Source organism: Morone saxatilis, unplaced genomic scaffold (genome assembly GCF_004916995.1).
Source record: "Morone saxatilis isolate NCDOM2014 unplaced genomic scaffold, NCSU_SB_2.0 Contig14, whole genome shotgun sequence".
NCBI lineage: Eukaryota > Metazoa > Chordata > Actinopteri > Moronidae > Morone > Morone saxatilis.
Window position 1 is genome coordinate 21,488,799 of NW_023339696.1, and position 13,645 is coordinate 21,502,443.

The following is a 13,645-nucleotide window of genomic DNA, read 5'->3' on the forward strand; positions in this document are numbered from 1 at the left end:
ATTATTATTATTATTATTAAAGTCTGGCTGATATAGGATTTTTGAGACCGCTTTTAGTGAGGGAAAATTCACCGATTACCAATACTTTTTAAGCTGGTATGAAAATAGACCTTTTATATGTGTATTGTGCACTGATGTGACTGAACAAAGGTACTCAGAAAGCTGCTCTTTTGAACAAATGACTTTATTAATGAATATTTAAGTTAAATATTCTTTATCATACTTTTTTTAAACATATACATTGTCAACCAACAAATTCTGGTTGACATTACTGAGAGCTGCTGCTTCTCTCTTACTCTGCGCTGCTTGCCATTGTATTATACCACAACCATTTTTGTCTGCATTATAATTATAGTTTTATATTGGTTGGGCTCTAAATATTATCAAGATCTGTGTCAAACTTTTCAGTGTGCATACTGGTTGTTATTGCCATTTTTCCTGTTTTCCAACAAAACAGGCAGAGCTATACAACAGGACATAAATTAATGTGGTTTTAACACCAAAAATGCTGCTCACATGAAAACATTTGACTGCAAGTCTACAAACCCAAGACGCGATCCATCCCATGTGCAAAGTGTAGATGAAAAATAAGTAATGGAAGCAGACTACAGCAAATGGAAAGGGTAGACACGGTATGGGAATAAACTCTTATCAAGGAATACTAATATCTACGTGACCAGAATTGAAAAATCAAACAAGAACATCTATAAACAAACCCTCAAAGCACCTTTCCTCTCATTTGCAGTTGGTGAAAGCGAAACACATCCAGTCAACGCAGTAGTCTATACTGTTAATTAGGTTTGTGGCCCTGGAGACCGCCGTGTCTCCACACGATTAAAGATAGGACTCTAATGAGGGGAAGGAAGACAACTCAGACAAAAGGAGAGGTGGAAGAGGGATAAAGTGAGGGCGGAGATGCAAGGAGAATGTATCATCGTGTTTCCTGAGACCAAGTCCAGGTCAGTATATTTTAAACTGTGAAAAAAGATGCATCACTGACTAAAGTTGAGACTAAAACAAAGGCTGCCAGGTGTTCAATTCTGACTGGGGCCTCTATTCTAAAAATGTACGCAAACCAGGGACTAAAATAAACTTTATGACATTCAACTTCAGACTGACGGAGAAAATATAGAGCACATACACCTTTATTTCACTGCAGTGTTACTACGTCCCACCAATCTCTTCACTGTCAACCATAGACTGTTGCAATATGCAGAATTAATGACTGGACTGTTTGTGGCAGTGTGTGTAAAAGTTAATCACACATTGGTCATTGGTGGGATTTAGCAGGCGATTAGGATGTTCCACTTCCATGACTTTAATAACAACAGAGTGCTCTCACCTTTCAGCAACAAGGACACATTAGTCTTGGATCTGGTTTACAAACCCAACAAAAATTAGGAAAAGATCATACAGAAAAACTAAGAAAAGGAGTTTACACATTAAGACTCATTCTATTAACATGGAGCATCTTTACGGTACTTAAAGGACCGGTATGTAGGATTTAGTGGCATCTAGTGTTGATTTTGCAGATTACAAATAACTTGCTTTACCCTCCCCTTCCAAGTGTGTAGTAGAAACTACGGTGGCTGTGAAACTCACTCTACAGGCTACTGTGGAAACATGGTGGTTCAACATAGCTCCCTCTGTAGAGAAAACATCTCATTCTAAGGTAGTCCAACCATGTCAGAAGGCTTGTCTCAACCGAGTGAAGCAATATATGCGTTTTTCCAAAGTAACTTTCTATCATATGCATGGCTGCCAAAACACATGGACGCCAAAACACATGGACACATCGACAATGGCAAAAGCATTGTTTTTTTTCTGTATCGGTCTTGTCTTTCTCATTTGGACTCAGTCATGACCTGGGCACAACCCTCTTTAGACTCGGTCTTGAATAGTCCTGATCATGAACTTGTCTTAGACTCGAAAAAGATGAGTCTTAACTACAGCACTTGGTAATTGACAAATGGCTCAGTCACCATTGGGTTACCTTATTTGACCTGCAAAAACCTGTTGCAGCTGTATTTAAAACCTGTATTCAAAGGCATTCATTCCTTCTGAAAGGGAAGAACAGTCACTTGTCAAAGTAAACACTGATGAGCATCCATTTGCTGCAGACGTTATGACTTTGAACAAGCTGCTGTTTCCAAGACATTCACCTAATTAAAGCTCCTAATGCGCAGTTCTGCTCCTCAAAGAAGAAACCATTACACACCTACCTGGGTAAAAATAACGAGCAACAGCACACGGTGAAGATTTATGACGGGCTTGGGACATATCTGGGGAGGAAATGAGAAACGATAATTTGCCTGTGGTTTAATAGGACGATGGTTATTTCACTCCGCCCATCATCCCAAGTATTGTAAAAGGGAGACAGAGAAGGAGGAAGAGGAGGTAGAAGAATTATAGTACAGGACACCTTCCTCCCAAATTAAACTGATGATGGATTCTTTGAAAAAATAAATCAACAAAGAGGACGTTTTGTGAATATACAGTATGTCAAGGCGTAATTGAAAAAGACAATGATAGGATATTTTATTTTCCACTTTAGGGAAGGGCACAACGGGTCAGTGGACAGCACTTAAGCAGCTGCTCCCTAAGGAGCGACTACCGAGCACCATGACCTAACTACCCAATCAATTCAGAAAGACACTTGAGGTGGACCGCTGTTGCAACCCACCGCATAGAAATCCACAAACATGTAGTCCGACACTTAACGAGCTAAAGGTTACACTGGGTCCGCTATTGTTCACCTGTCTGCATTTTAAACGTGACCATCAACTCCTGTGCATTTCATGGAAATCATGTTCATTTGCTTTCAGCGAGTGAGACAATTACATCACTCTGAAACGTCCTTGTACCATAGAACCAGCATCACACTTCTTGCATTCGGCAGGTAGATTTGTCTCCCCCCTGTGCTCTCACCCATTCAAAAAAAAAAAAAGGAAAAATAACACCACAATGAAAAGACCTTGTTAAAGCACTACAGGGACAAATGAAGTACATTAACTTAATTTTAGCCTTGGGAGAGGAGTTCATAAACAACTGTGTTACATGAAAAAATAGTCAACAAGTATATATATTTAACCGGTGGAAACAGAAAGCACAAGTATTATCACACAGAGAGGCGTTTCCATTATTTAACCTACTCCCATTGATGACAAAATAACAAACACCTGTCCAAATCAGCCAAATAAACTATTAGATATATACTGTATATAATCACAGAAGCCTCAGATACATTTTTGAATACATTTGTGGATCACTTATGTTGAAAGTGCATTAGTAATCTCTTAACAGCCTGAGGAGGAGGAACGATTACAGCAAGCCAGACCTCTTTCAACGTTCAAATGGGCAGCTGACTATTGTTTTCAGACAGATTTGAAACATCGTGAACCTTTTATTTAAATGACAAAATATGTCCTTTGTTAACTGCCCTCCAGAACGACACAAAACAATATGACGTCTCCATTGGCAGGGCAACATCATTTGTCTGTGCCTTTCAAAACTACACATTGCCACTGCAAAAGCAAAATAATTTTCTGATTCAACACCGCCATGGTTATGGTTTGGTTATGGTTTAGGCTCAATACAATATCATATAACCTTCAGTTCCCAAAATAGAACTCCATAGCTTCTTTCTTTAGACCCACTTTTCCTGGTAAATTCCCCTTTCTTTTAAACTTTTGTTTCTGTCCACTTTGAATGAAGTTCTAGCAGCAGTGAATTTCAGATATGTAGCCTTTAGGGATAGGAAACAATCATGGTTAAGCTTAATAGATTATTTCTGGAGGGGTTTTTCACTTGAGCGTAAACACTTGTCAGTTTTGGGCATGTGCTGAAACAACTGATGCTGTTCCTTCTTGGGAGGACAGTCTCATCAGGGCCACACACACACACACACACACACACAATGCCCTTGAACATGCCGCAGCAAAAGAGGTATCAGATAAGACTTTAGTGTGAAAAGGGCTACTACTGTTAAATAAAAGCATGATGCATGGGTACATATGTTATCTAGTATAAACAAGCCCATATAATGAATCATTCAGTTTATCAGGCTGCGGCAAAATGGGCTGAATAACTAAATGTAAAGAAGGGAAAACCACAGGGTCCATCACTTATTGCTACGTGACCTCAGCGTCTCCTTGACAACTGCTCACCAGTCCCCACCAGTCATTCCAGTGCCAGCAGCATCATGCGTCTCCTCCCCGTCCTGATCCGCTGCTCTGATGCAGCTTCCTGCTGTTGTGTGGAGTGGACTCCCCCCGTGTGGATCGCAGCTCAAACACTTCTTCCTGCTGCGATAATCTCTATTAAACCATCTGCACTGTCATCTCCCCACAGCGCCGGCCCTGACTGGGGGAAGTCGCTGCCACTCGACTACAGTATATACCTCCTTACTGTACACATCTAACACGAGTCCTTCGGCCGTGTGTAGATCAGTAGGATGAAAACTGAGGCTGAGTCTGCTCCTAAGTACCTCTGCTCAGACCACATAAGTTATTCCAATATTGGTACTTAAATGGTCTGAGCTCGGTAAAATATAATACCTTCAGCAGGAGGAAAAATGTGGCCTCACAAACCAGTTCATAACGTCTGACATATGTACTGTTAAGGTCAACTTGGATCTTGCATCATTCTTATCAGTAATAATAATAATAATAATAATAATAATAATAATAATACTGTTTTCAGCAAGGTAAGTACAGTGTTCTGAAAACGTAATCAAAATCACAAAAAATAGAACTGACAGAGTCAAAAAAATCAGACAGGTTTTTAACTTATTAGAAGAGAAATAGAAAGCCAAAAGGTAAAATTATTACCCAAACTCTTCGTTGTACAGAATTTACCGTACTTACTGTAGTTGTTCTCAGTTCTTCTGTGAAATGAGGGATTATTGCAACCATTTCAGGTTCATTATTACAAATAAAGTGGTCATGTAGAGCCATGTATTGGATTTATGTAATGTTCTGGGGGTGTATTGTATTGTTAAAGATGAGGCTGGCATTCATGTTACAGGTGTTGCTGATTCGGAAAAGGGAGCAAACTGTTTTTAACTGTGCTCGGATTATGTGGCTGTATCATATATTTTATTATTCTTGTGTTAAAACTCATTGAAAACGCACTCCGGAGAATACATGTAAGAAAATGTACGTCCTATTTTGCAAATGTATTGGTAAAGACTGAACATCATTTTTCCCCGAGTACAAGTTTTAAACAATTAGCCTAATAAACAACCAGTAGCAGATTAGGTATAAAACTACAAGTGGGTTAAATAATCTGGATACATTTTCCGCCTGTTTACAACTGACTGTCTGACTGACTGACTGACTGACTGACTGACTGACTGACTGACTGGCAAATCGTCTTTCTTACCCGGTCAGCCATTTCGCCATGTACCCAGATCTCTGCAATTAATTTAACACTTAGATATTATATTCAATTCTGGTTTTGCTTTGCTGCCCAGGTCTTATGTTAACTAACTATATATAAAAACTACAATGCTACCTCTCCAGTAGCTCCCATTGGTGACTTTATTCAATGTCTGACAAGTAAATTGGCAAAAATGGTCCATGTCACTAATATAAAGCGGTGCAATTTACTCATTGTAACACTTTTTATAGAGCTTACAATATGTAATCATGTAGGAGAATTATTTAAGGATGACGACAAACCTTTTACTCATACAAGTTCGCTGGCATTAATTAGCTCTTTTACACTGATACCTCCAGAGTTGCCCCAGAAAACTGTAAGAAATGGTGCATGTCACTAACATAAAGCAGTGCACTTTACTAATTTTAAGACTTTTTATAGAGCTTACAATATATAATTAGGCTTATTCATGTATGACGACAAACTTTTTACAAAAAGTATAATAGAATATAGTTTCCTAAAATGATTTGCTCTTGTCCTGTGTTAAATCGAGGAAACTACACTTGAAGTGAAGAGAGATCTTCTATAAATGAAAGTTTGTTGAGTTATGTGTGTGTTATTATTAACCCAAAACAAGCCTTGTATGTAACGGTGTGTCAAATTACTCACCCTACCGGTTACTAGTTTTCATTAACTTACTTTAATACACTATATACTAAAGTCAGACAATGCTTTTGATTCTTCCATCACAAAGGATGAAAGAACAGATAAGATATAACCAACCAATGTTACAAACTCCCATAAAGCCGGCGTAGCCCTTTAATGCATTAAAGCTGAGTTTATACCAGCCTTTCTCTCTATTGTTTGACTTGTGGTTTTCCTTCCTTAGCTAAAAAATTGAAACTAGGCATGTGTGTGCTATCAACAGGCTAAAAAACTGCAGTTAAAAGATAGCAAGCGGCCTCCAGAGGGGACGAGCATCAAGGTCACTATAATTCCTCTTGGAATAAATCTTTATTAGTCAGTTAATTAATCAATCAGCTCTGTATTGAGGAAAATGGCAGGGTGGGTCATTTCTGAACTCTTAGGGGACGGGCAACAACTTTGCCTGCACTTCAAATTAACTTTATTTCAATACATGAGACAGTGTATGACTTAATAGAAACACAGTATAATTGAAACATCTGCATGAAGATAAGGACTGAACAATGCAGCGTAAGCATAAACTGTCTTTGAGCTTATATACTGCATTGATTTTCCATCACTTCCTACATAGTGGGAGAACAATAAATCAGCCATTTAAATTGTACTGGCTGTCCAGCAGGGTGGAGTACACCAACCACTGCTTGGCTAGCCACTGTGACAAAGCCCCTACAGTGCAATTCAAAAAGAAAACTTAGCGGGGGACAATCAAGGACAGAGAAGTTTAATTGAGGTCTCAGGAATCTCTGCTGGAGCTGAACAAAACCCCAGTAAGACCCCACTGTTGCATGGCCGCTTAATCTTTTCAATCAAAGCTGCGTAGAGGCCCAGGATCAACACTGAGTGCTCCGTTATGCAATGGCAACCATCATCTCCCTTTCACACCCCCAAAGCAAACAAATATTGTAGATATGGGAAGAAAAGGCCTCAGTCGTCCACTCGGGCAACAAACAAGAATCAATCAGCAGCAGAGCAAATCACAGTCAATTGATCTTCTTAAGAGCTTTCTGAAGCTACGATGGCTGTTGTGACATGTCCACAGCTGATAGTGCTCATGTGTGAAGTCAATACTGATTAAGTCAAAGATGTGACCTGATGAAATATCAGCCGGGCTGCTTCAGGGCTTAGTATTGTAGAGTAATTAGTCTATCTCTTTGTGAACTCACTGAGGTCTTTATAATGAGAGTTTGATGTGCATTACAACCACTGACAGTATATTATGAGTGGACAGAGCTTCCGGGTCCGTGACGTTAACACCAAAGTGTCTTAAAACTGCATTTCTTCTAATGGCCAGCAGGGGGCAGCTCTATGGACTGCAAAAAGCCCGATAGAGAAAATGAGTCGACTTCTCAGTTGAATTCTGAGCTCAAGTAATACAGTTTCCTGATGAAGTTTCTGGTCTCCAGTCTCCTAGTTTCAGTCTTCTTCCATTAACAGCCGTGATTTCATTTAGTAACGATGGTCGCCATTTAGAGTAAAAGCAGACCATAAAGCAGGGTATGCTATAGGGCGAGGCTACCTTGTGACTGACAAGTTATTCTCAGTAAGTCTGTCTGCTGAACACTCAATGCCAACTTCTCGCCTAAAATCTTTTCAGAAACATATTTTAGTGTACTGTTTATCTGTAATGTGAGATTATGTGTGACCAGGCAAGCCACCATTGTTTCCTCCTATGGGCAAGTCAAAACTGACCGCAGCCAATGATACCTTTCTGTGGTGGCTTGTGGCTAGGAATGGGAATGGAAAAACTGGTTCCAGCTGAGAACCATATGCCTCACAGATTATCCATTCCTTTTATCAATGCCGGCATGTTTGTCTGACAGTTGCACATTGCAAAACAACATCAAACTCATGCGTCTACGCTGCTGGAAACTTGCAACTAATAGTGATAACACCAGCAGTATGCTGAAACGTCTTTCTACGCAACATGGGCTCAAATTCCAAGAATGCCATGTATTTTAAATTCTATGTGCTGCTTCCCAACAGCAGCACAGCTCACAGCTGAAACCCTGTGTAGTCCTACTGTTCTTCCACACAAGAAATCAATCAGGAATCTATTGGGGATAATAATCTAATAGAGGAATTGGTGAAGAATACAACTGATAATCAGATGTGATAATAGTATTAGTATCAATAAAATCTTTAGAGTAAAACAGATGTAATAATACTGCACGGTTCATGTAGAATTCAGCTAATTTAACTCTGTGGAAACCCCACATATACCCTCAGTTTCCCTATAGGCTGAGTGTCAGTGCCAAGACTGACACTCAGTTGATGTGACTGACACATGATGAAGGAAGGGGCCGGAGGTGTGGAGCTAAAAAGAAAATGCGATGCCTGGAAACACACCAAATTCAAACATGCCCTCCAAGTGTTAAAGTGAGAAACACGAGTCAGGCAATCTGTAGAAAACAACACACAGTTCAAAAAACTTCCAGCAACAGGTTGAATAAAAACACTGGCCTGTTGAACAGAGGATTACAAATAGTGTCTGCACTGAAAAAAAGGAACCAAACCAGGTTTCATCCCTCCTCATTTCCTTATTATCTATCTATCAGGAGTGCTGTTGGTAAAGGTCTAGTCATCTGTACGGGGACAGCTGTTCTCAAACCTAAAAATAACCCACAATCTGTTGTCCACTGCGAACAAAGCACCCCAATCGCTGCAGAGCGGTCATCTGGGGGAAACCTGCCAAAACTGTTGAATATATTCACTCGTAAAATCTAAGAACCTCAACTGCAGACAGAAGGGACGGCAACGAATAAGGTCAATGACAAGAAGCTATTTTAGCTACCTTTAGTGCTGCAATTATCTTATTAACAGACATATATGCTGCTTTCTGTTTCTCTTTTTTTGTTTTCTAGACAAAACGACTTATCACTTATTTAGAAAAATAATCAACACATTAACTGATAACTGTGAAATAATCTGCAGTTGAAGCCTGGGATGTGACCACTGGGATTTTGTTTGGCTGATGAGGCAGACCGACTGATACCTAAAAACATCCACAGGTTGTCAGGAGTCAGTGAAAGCTTCTCAACTCGTGTGGACAACAATTGATCCTGCAGGACTCCGTTCATCAATACAACAACTCGTTCTGTCCAAATCCCGTCTGACATCAACGTCCCTTACTGTCTCTCTCTGCACCAATCACCCACACAGGGATTAAAGCTCTTTAGAGAAACACCATAATCAGGCTGCTCTTTAATCTCCCGTCATTTTCTAAACTCTAAAAATGTTATGGCATTAGGTTATAGTAAAGTCTGTAGCATCGCCCGCGATGATTCCCCTGGACACAACCAAACAGCTCCTTTATCAGACTCTAAAAAAAAAAAAAAGACAACACTGCTGAAATCCACCGCTGGTCCAATAATCCACTCTAAATATACAACCCTGTAACTACAGTACAAATGAAAAAAACAGGAGTTGAATAAAGGATTTTAAAATTCAGACTCAGTGCCTGTGAATTATTTTTCACAGGGATGAATTGCGAAAAACAAAGTCTTATAATAACCTGTTCAGCTCTCACTGTATATATTCTGTACAAGATAAACATTTACATCATATATAATACAAAATATCAAGTATAGTTATGTGGAAAAGAATATGAAGGAAAAACAAAAACGAATACAACAAACAAAACTATCAACAGAACATAAAAATGACTACGTGGTGTAAAAAAAGAAACTTCTCCAGTAGCAGCACACAGTATAAAAACTTTGTTGTTCCCCTTTAAAGCAGTGTGTTTAATGGGGGTACTAGTACCCCTAGGGGTACTCTGGAGTACTGCAGGGGGTACTTGACTTTTTCTTTTGTTCAAACTTAATTAAAAACATATCAATCGTAATTTTAAAATAAACAGCTTTTTAGTGGTGTGTTCTTACATATACTATAACAGTTTTCCTAAAACTAGATGTTTTTAAAAATCACAATATACATACAATACAATACATTATTGCATTGTATTGCAATATATTGAATAGTAACCCCTGTAACGTGATATGTATTGTACTGGCATATTTTTGCCAATACACAGCCCTACTATCTGCTATTTTGTACTGAAAAATGGAGATTCTGGAAAAATATAAATGGTAAATGGACTGCACTTGTATAGCACCCCCTCAAAGCGTTTTACACAACATGTCACATTCACCCACTCACACACTGATGGCAGAGGCTGCCATGCAAGGTGCCAACTGCTCATCAGAAATTAACTAATCCCATTCACACGCTCACACACTGATGGCACAGCAACGGGAGCAATTTGGGGTTCAGTGTCTTGCCCAAGGACACTTAAACATGCAAACAGTCCATCTTCTGATTACCTCTAAGCCACAGCTGTTGTTTGTTGGCTTGTTTCTTAGTTTTTAACCTTTATGTCGGGTTTCTCATCATTGTGTAACACGCTGATTGCTGTCATATATCACCTCGCCAAATATATATTCATGCGTTATGCACATTTATTTGTTCTTTATTGAATCAGGGATGGTTTGGTGTGATACCCTGCTTTGAACTTATGGTCTATTCCAGTGGTTCCCAACCTTTTTCCTTAAGGGACCCCATTTCCATCATCGAGTACTCCTGACTAATCATGACAATGAACCCAAATAATGAACTCAATAACTGCAGGAAGTTACAATAACAGTGGATATGATATAAATTTGACCTTTGACTTTATACCTCAAATAATAATTGAAACTTTGAAAATTACAATTTAATTTTTCTTTTGAATAATAAACAAAATGCTGTGTTTTATTTTTCTGTCTTTTCTTACACCCCTTACAATCAAGAAGGCCTTGCAACCCCCACAAAGCTTTGGCGACCCCCAGTGGGAGTCCTGTTCCTTTATGTCTATCTTTCTGCAAGCAATTTTGAGCATGGCTTCACTGATTGACCCCTCTCAAACTTTGTAGGCGTGGAAGACCTGAGTGAAAATGGTCCATTACAAAAACAGTTCAGCACTGTGGAAGAAGGGCACTTTGTCCTTCCAGCTCAGCTCACAATGTAACACTGAGCATACAAAAGGAGCCCAGGTGGGCCCAGGGTGAGCCAGGTTCTGATAGCTCTTTCCACAGGGTAGAGCCCAGCTGATGAGAAATAGTCAATTATTTAGACTCATCATTCAGAGTGTGTGCAGTGTCTTCAGGCCAGAGCCTCTGACCCGGCGAAAGCACAGACACAGAGTTGAGAGACAGTCCACCCGCTGTCCGGTATCCTAACAGGGGCTGCTGAATGTTTCATCACAGCTCAATGATTTTTAATTTATTTAAGGAAAGGTCGACCAGGAAAAAGAAAGAAAGACGTTTTTCAGGATGAAAATATGCCAGAAAACTCATAACGTCTATGAGCAGATGAATCTTTAGGCTGACGACTAAACCAAATCATCCAAGGATTAAAGGTATTCCTCTGCTGCAGCTCAGAATTTAAACCACCATGCAGTTTACATAATGTTTATGACTTATAACTACAGCTTCTTTGTTTAACTGCTACATCATCACTGTAAAATACTGGATATAAACAGACACTACTGCAATGCAAAAATGGACAAACACAAGGACATTTTTAAACTAAACAACAATCTAACATACACGTACAGAAGGAGCTCAGATTAAGATTTACTAATTAGAAAACAAGTTAAACCTAAACAAGGTAACTTGTTGGCTTTACTAGCTTCTGATTTGCTGAGACAAAGACTGGTTACTGGTTAATTAAAATAATGAGATGTCATAATAAGGAGTTATCATTTCTGTAGAAAATATTACTGTGACATTAAAAGCTTATCTGTGGGGATGCATTAGATCCGATCCATCGATACTGACCTTATTAGGCTGATTGGAGATCAGCCAGAAGTGAGTGATCCACGTTAAATGGTTTTCTGTTCAGCTCCATTCATTTGCTTCTGCTGACACTTTACAATAAACGCATTTCAGTGTGAAGGTGGTAAGGCTTCACTGTGACCAGGACATTTTTGATTTGCTAACATTAACAAAGAGTTTTTCTAAAAGTAGATTAATGCAGTTTCTGCACTTATTACAATTTATGTATGAAATCGCTTTCATTACATTGCATATTGACTCTCATGGAGACACAGCAGTGTTGAAGGATTAGTGTGTTTGCACAATTAAAGGCCGCTCCAGTCCTTTTTTGACTGACGTTAAATCTTTCTGCATGAAAGCTTTGTGAGTAATAACAGCCATGTGACAGCTGACATAAAACAAAAGATTGGATCTGGTCAATAAGGCTCAGTATAGCCCAATAAAGCAAATACTGATCAGTTAAACAATGTGATCGGATCCTTAAGTACATGTATTAGACAAGCTAATGTAATGACATAGGCCTGTCAAAATAACTACTTTTTCTGGACATTATATTGTCCCAGAAATAACTGCGATAAACACGGCGAGTAGATTCCGGATCGAATTTCATGCTACATCAACAGTGTGGCACCAGACCAGAAGTCAAACAGCCAGAGGCAGGTTAGAGGAGATTTGAAGTGGGGGAAACCGATTATAAACCTTCGAAACAATGCAAATACAACTTGCACAGGTCTAAGAGGGATGTTCGTGTCCGCAGTTAAAAACCTGTATGGCCAGATTCCCCAGAGTAGCAGCATAGTTGGATAAAAAGGTCAGACCAGTGCATTCCTAATTGTCAGTTCTCACTGGTAAAAACATTCTTGTTGTTAACATATTTATTTCCCTGAGCGGTCATGATGAAACTCGGAAATGAGTCTGCAAAACTGCAAGTGTAAACAAATTGACTACAGATTACAAATCAGCATTATTTGAGTTTGCTTACATACACTAAGAGGCTTATCCCGGAGGAGATAAAGAGGAAAAAGCTCATTTATTGGCAAATTATTTGGGGTCTGCTCATTCTATTAAAATATAAGCGAGGGTAGGAAACAGAGAGGGAGCAGGGAGGAGGGAGGCTGAGAAATTATACAGGAGGAGATCAGCACATCTATCACTGTCGCTGTGCAGAGTTAAAGCTCGAGTGGAAATCACCGAGTTTGGCTCGCTTAAGACTTCAAGGACACGCGTGCACACTTCCTGCGGGCTGCAGAGGTGGGGTGTCCGAGGATGTTAAAGTGCGGGAAGGATTCAGAGGACAGAAAATGTTGTCAGAGCTACATCTGACAGAAACACAGCCACGGCTTGGCACATTACACCTTGTTCACGCAGGAGATAAAAACGTTTACAAAAGGATGTGTGCCGACAAGCCTGTTTTGGGCCGAAAGCATACTTTCACGAACTGTCAAGAACCTTCATCACGTCAAGAATAAGAGGAGAAATCCACTGAGAGTTCAACCATGTCTTTGTAGAAAACAGTTCGGTGTAGGGCTGCAGCTATCGAGTATTCTCCTAATTAATCCATTAATGCATTTGTGTTATTTAAGAGCAATAGTAAATCAAATCAGAAATAAAAAAACAATGACTTGTAGCTGTTTGCTAGCTAGCATTGACGCTGTGGTACACACACTGTGCAGTGTTTCTGTTTTTATTCAGCTTGAAATTAAAACTTTGGACACTTTCTATCGTTTTCTCTGGCCTGTCCCTTCTGT

General features: G+C 39.4%; 1 protein-coding gene across 1 annotated transcript in view; it reads right to left on the reverse strand.

Moving 5' to 3' along the window:
- The window catches only part of tmem104 (transmembrane protein 104), a gene marked incomplete at its 5' end in the record, with an annotated part of 48,621 nt that overhangs the window by 28,654 nt on the left and 6,322 nt on the right, over nt 1–13,645 (reverse strand).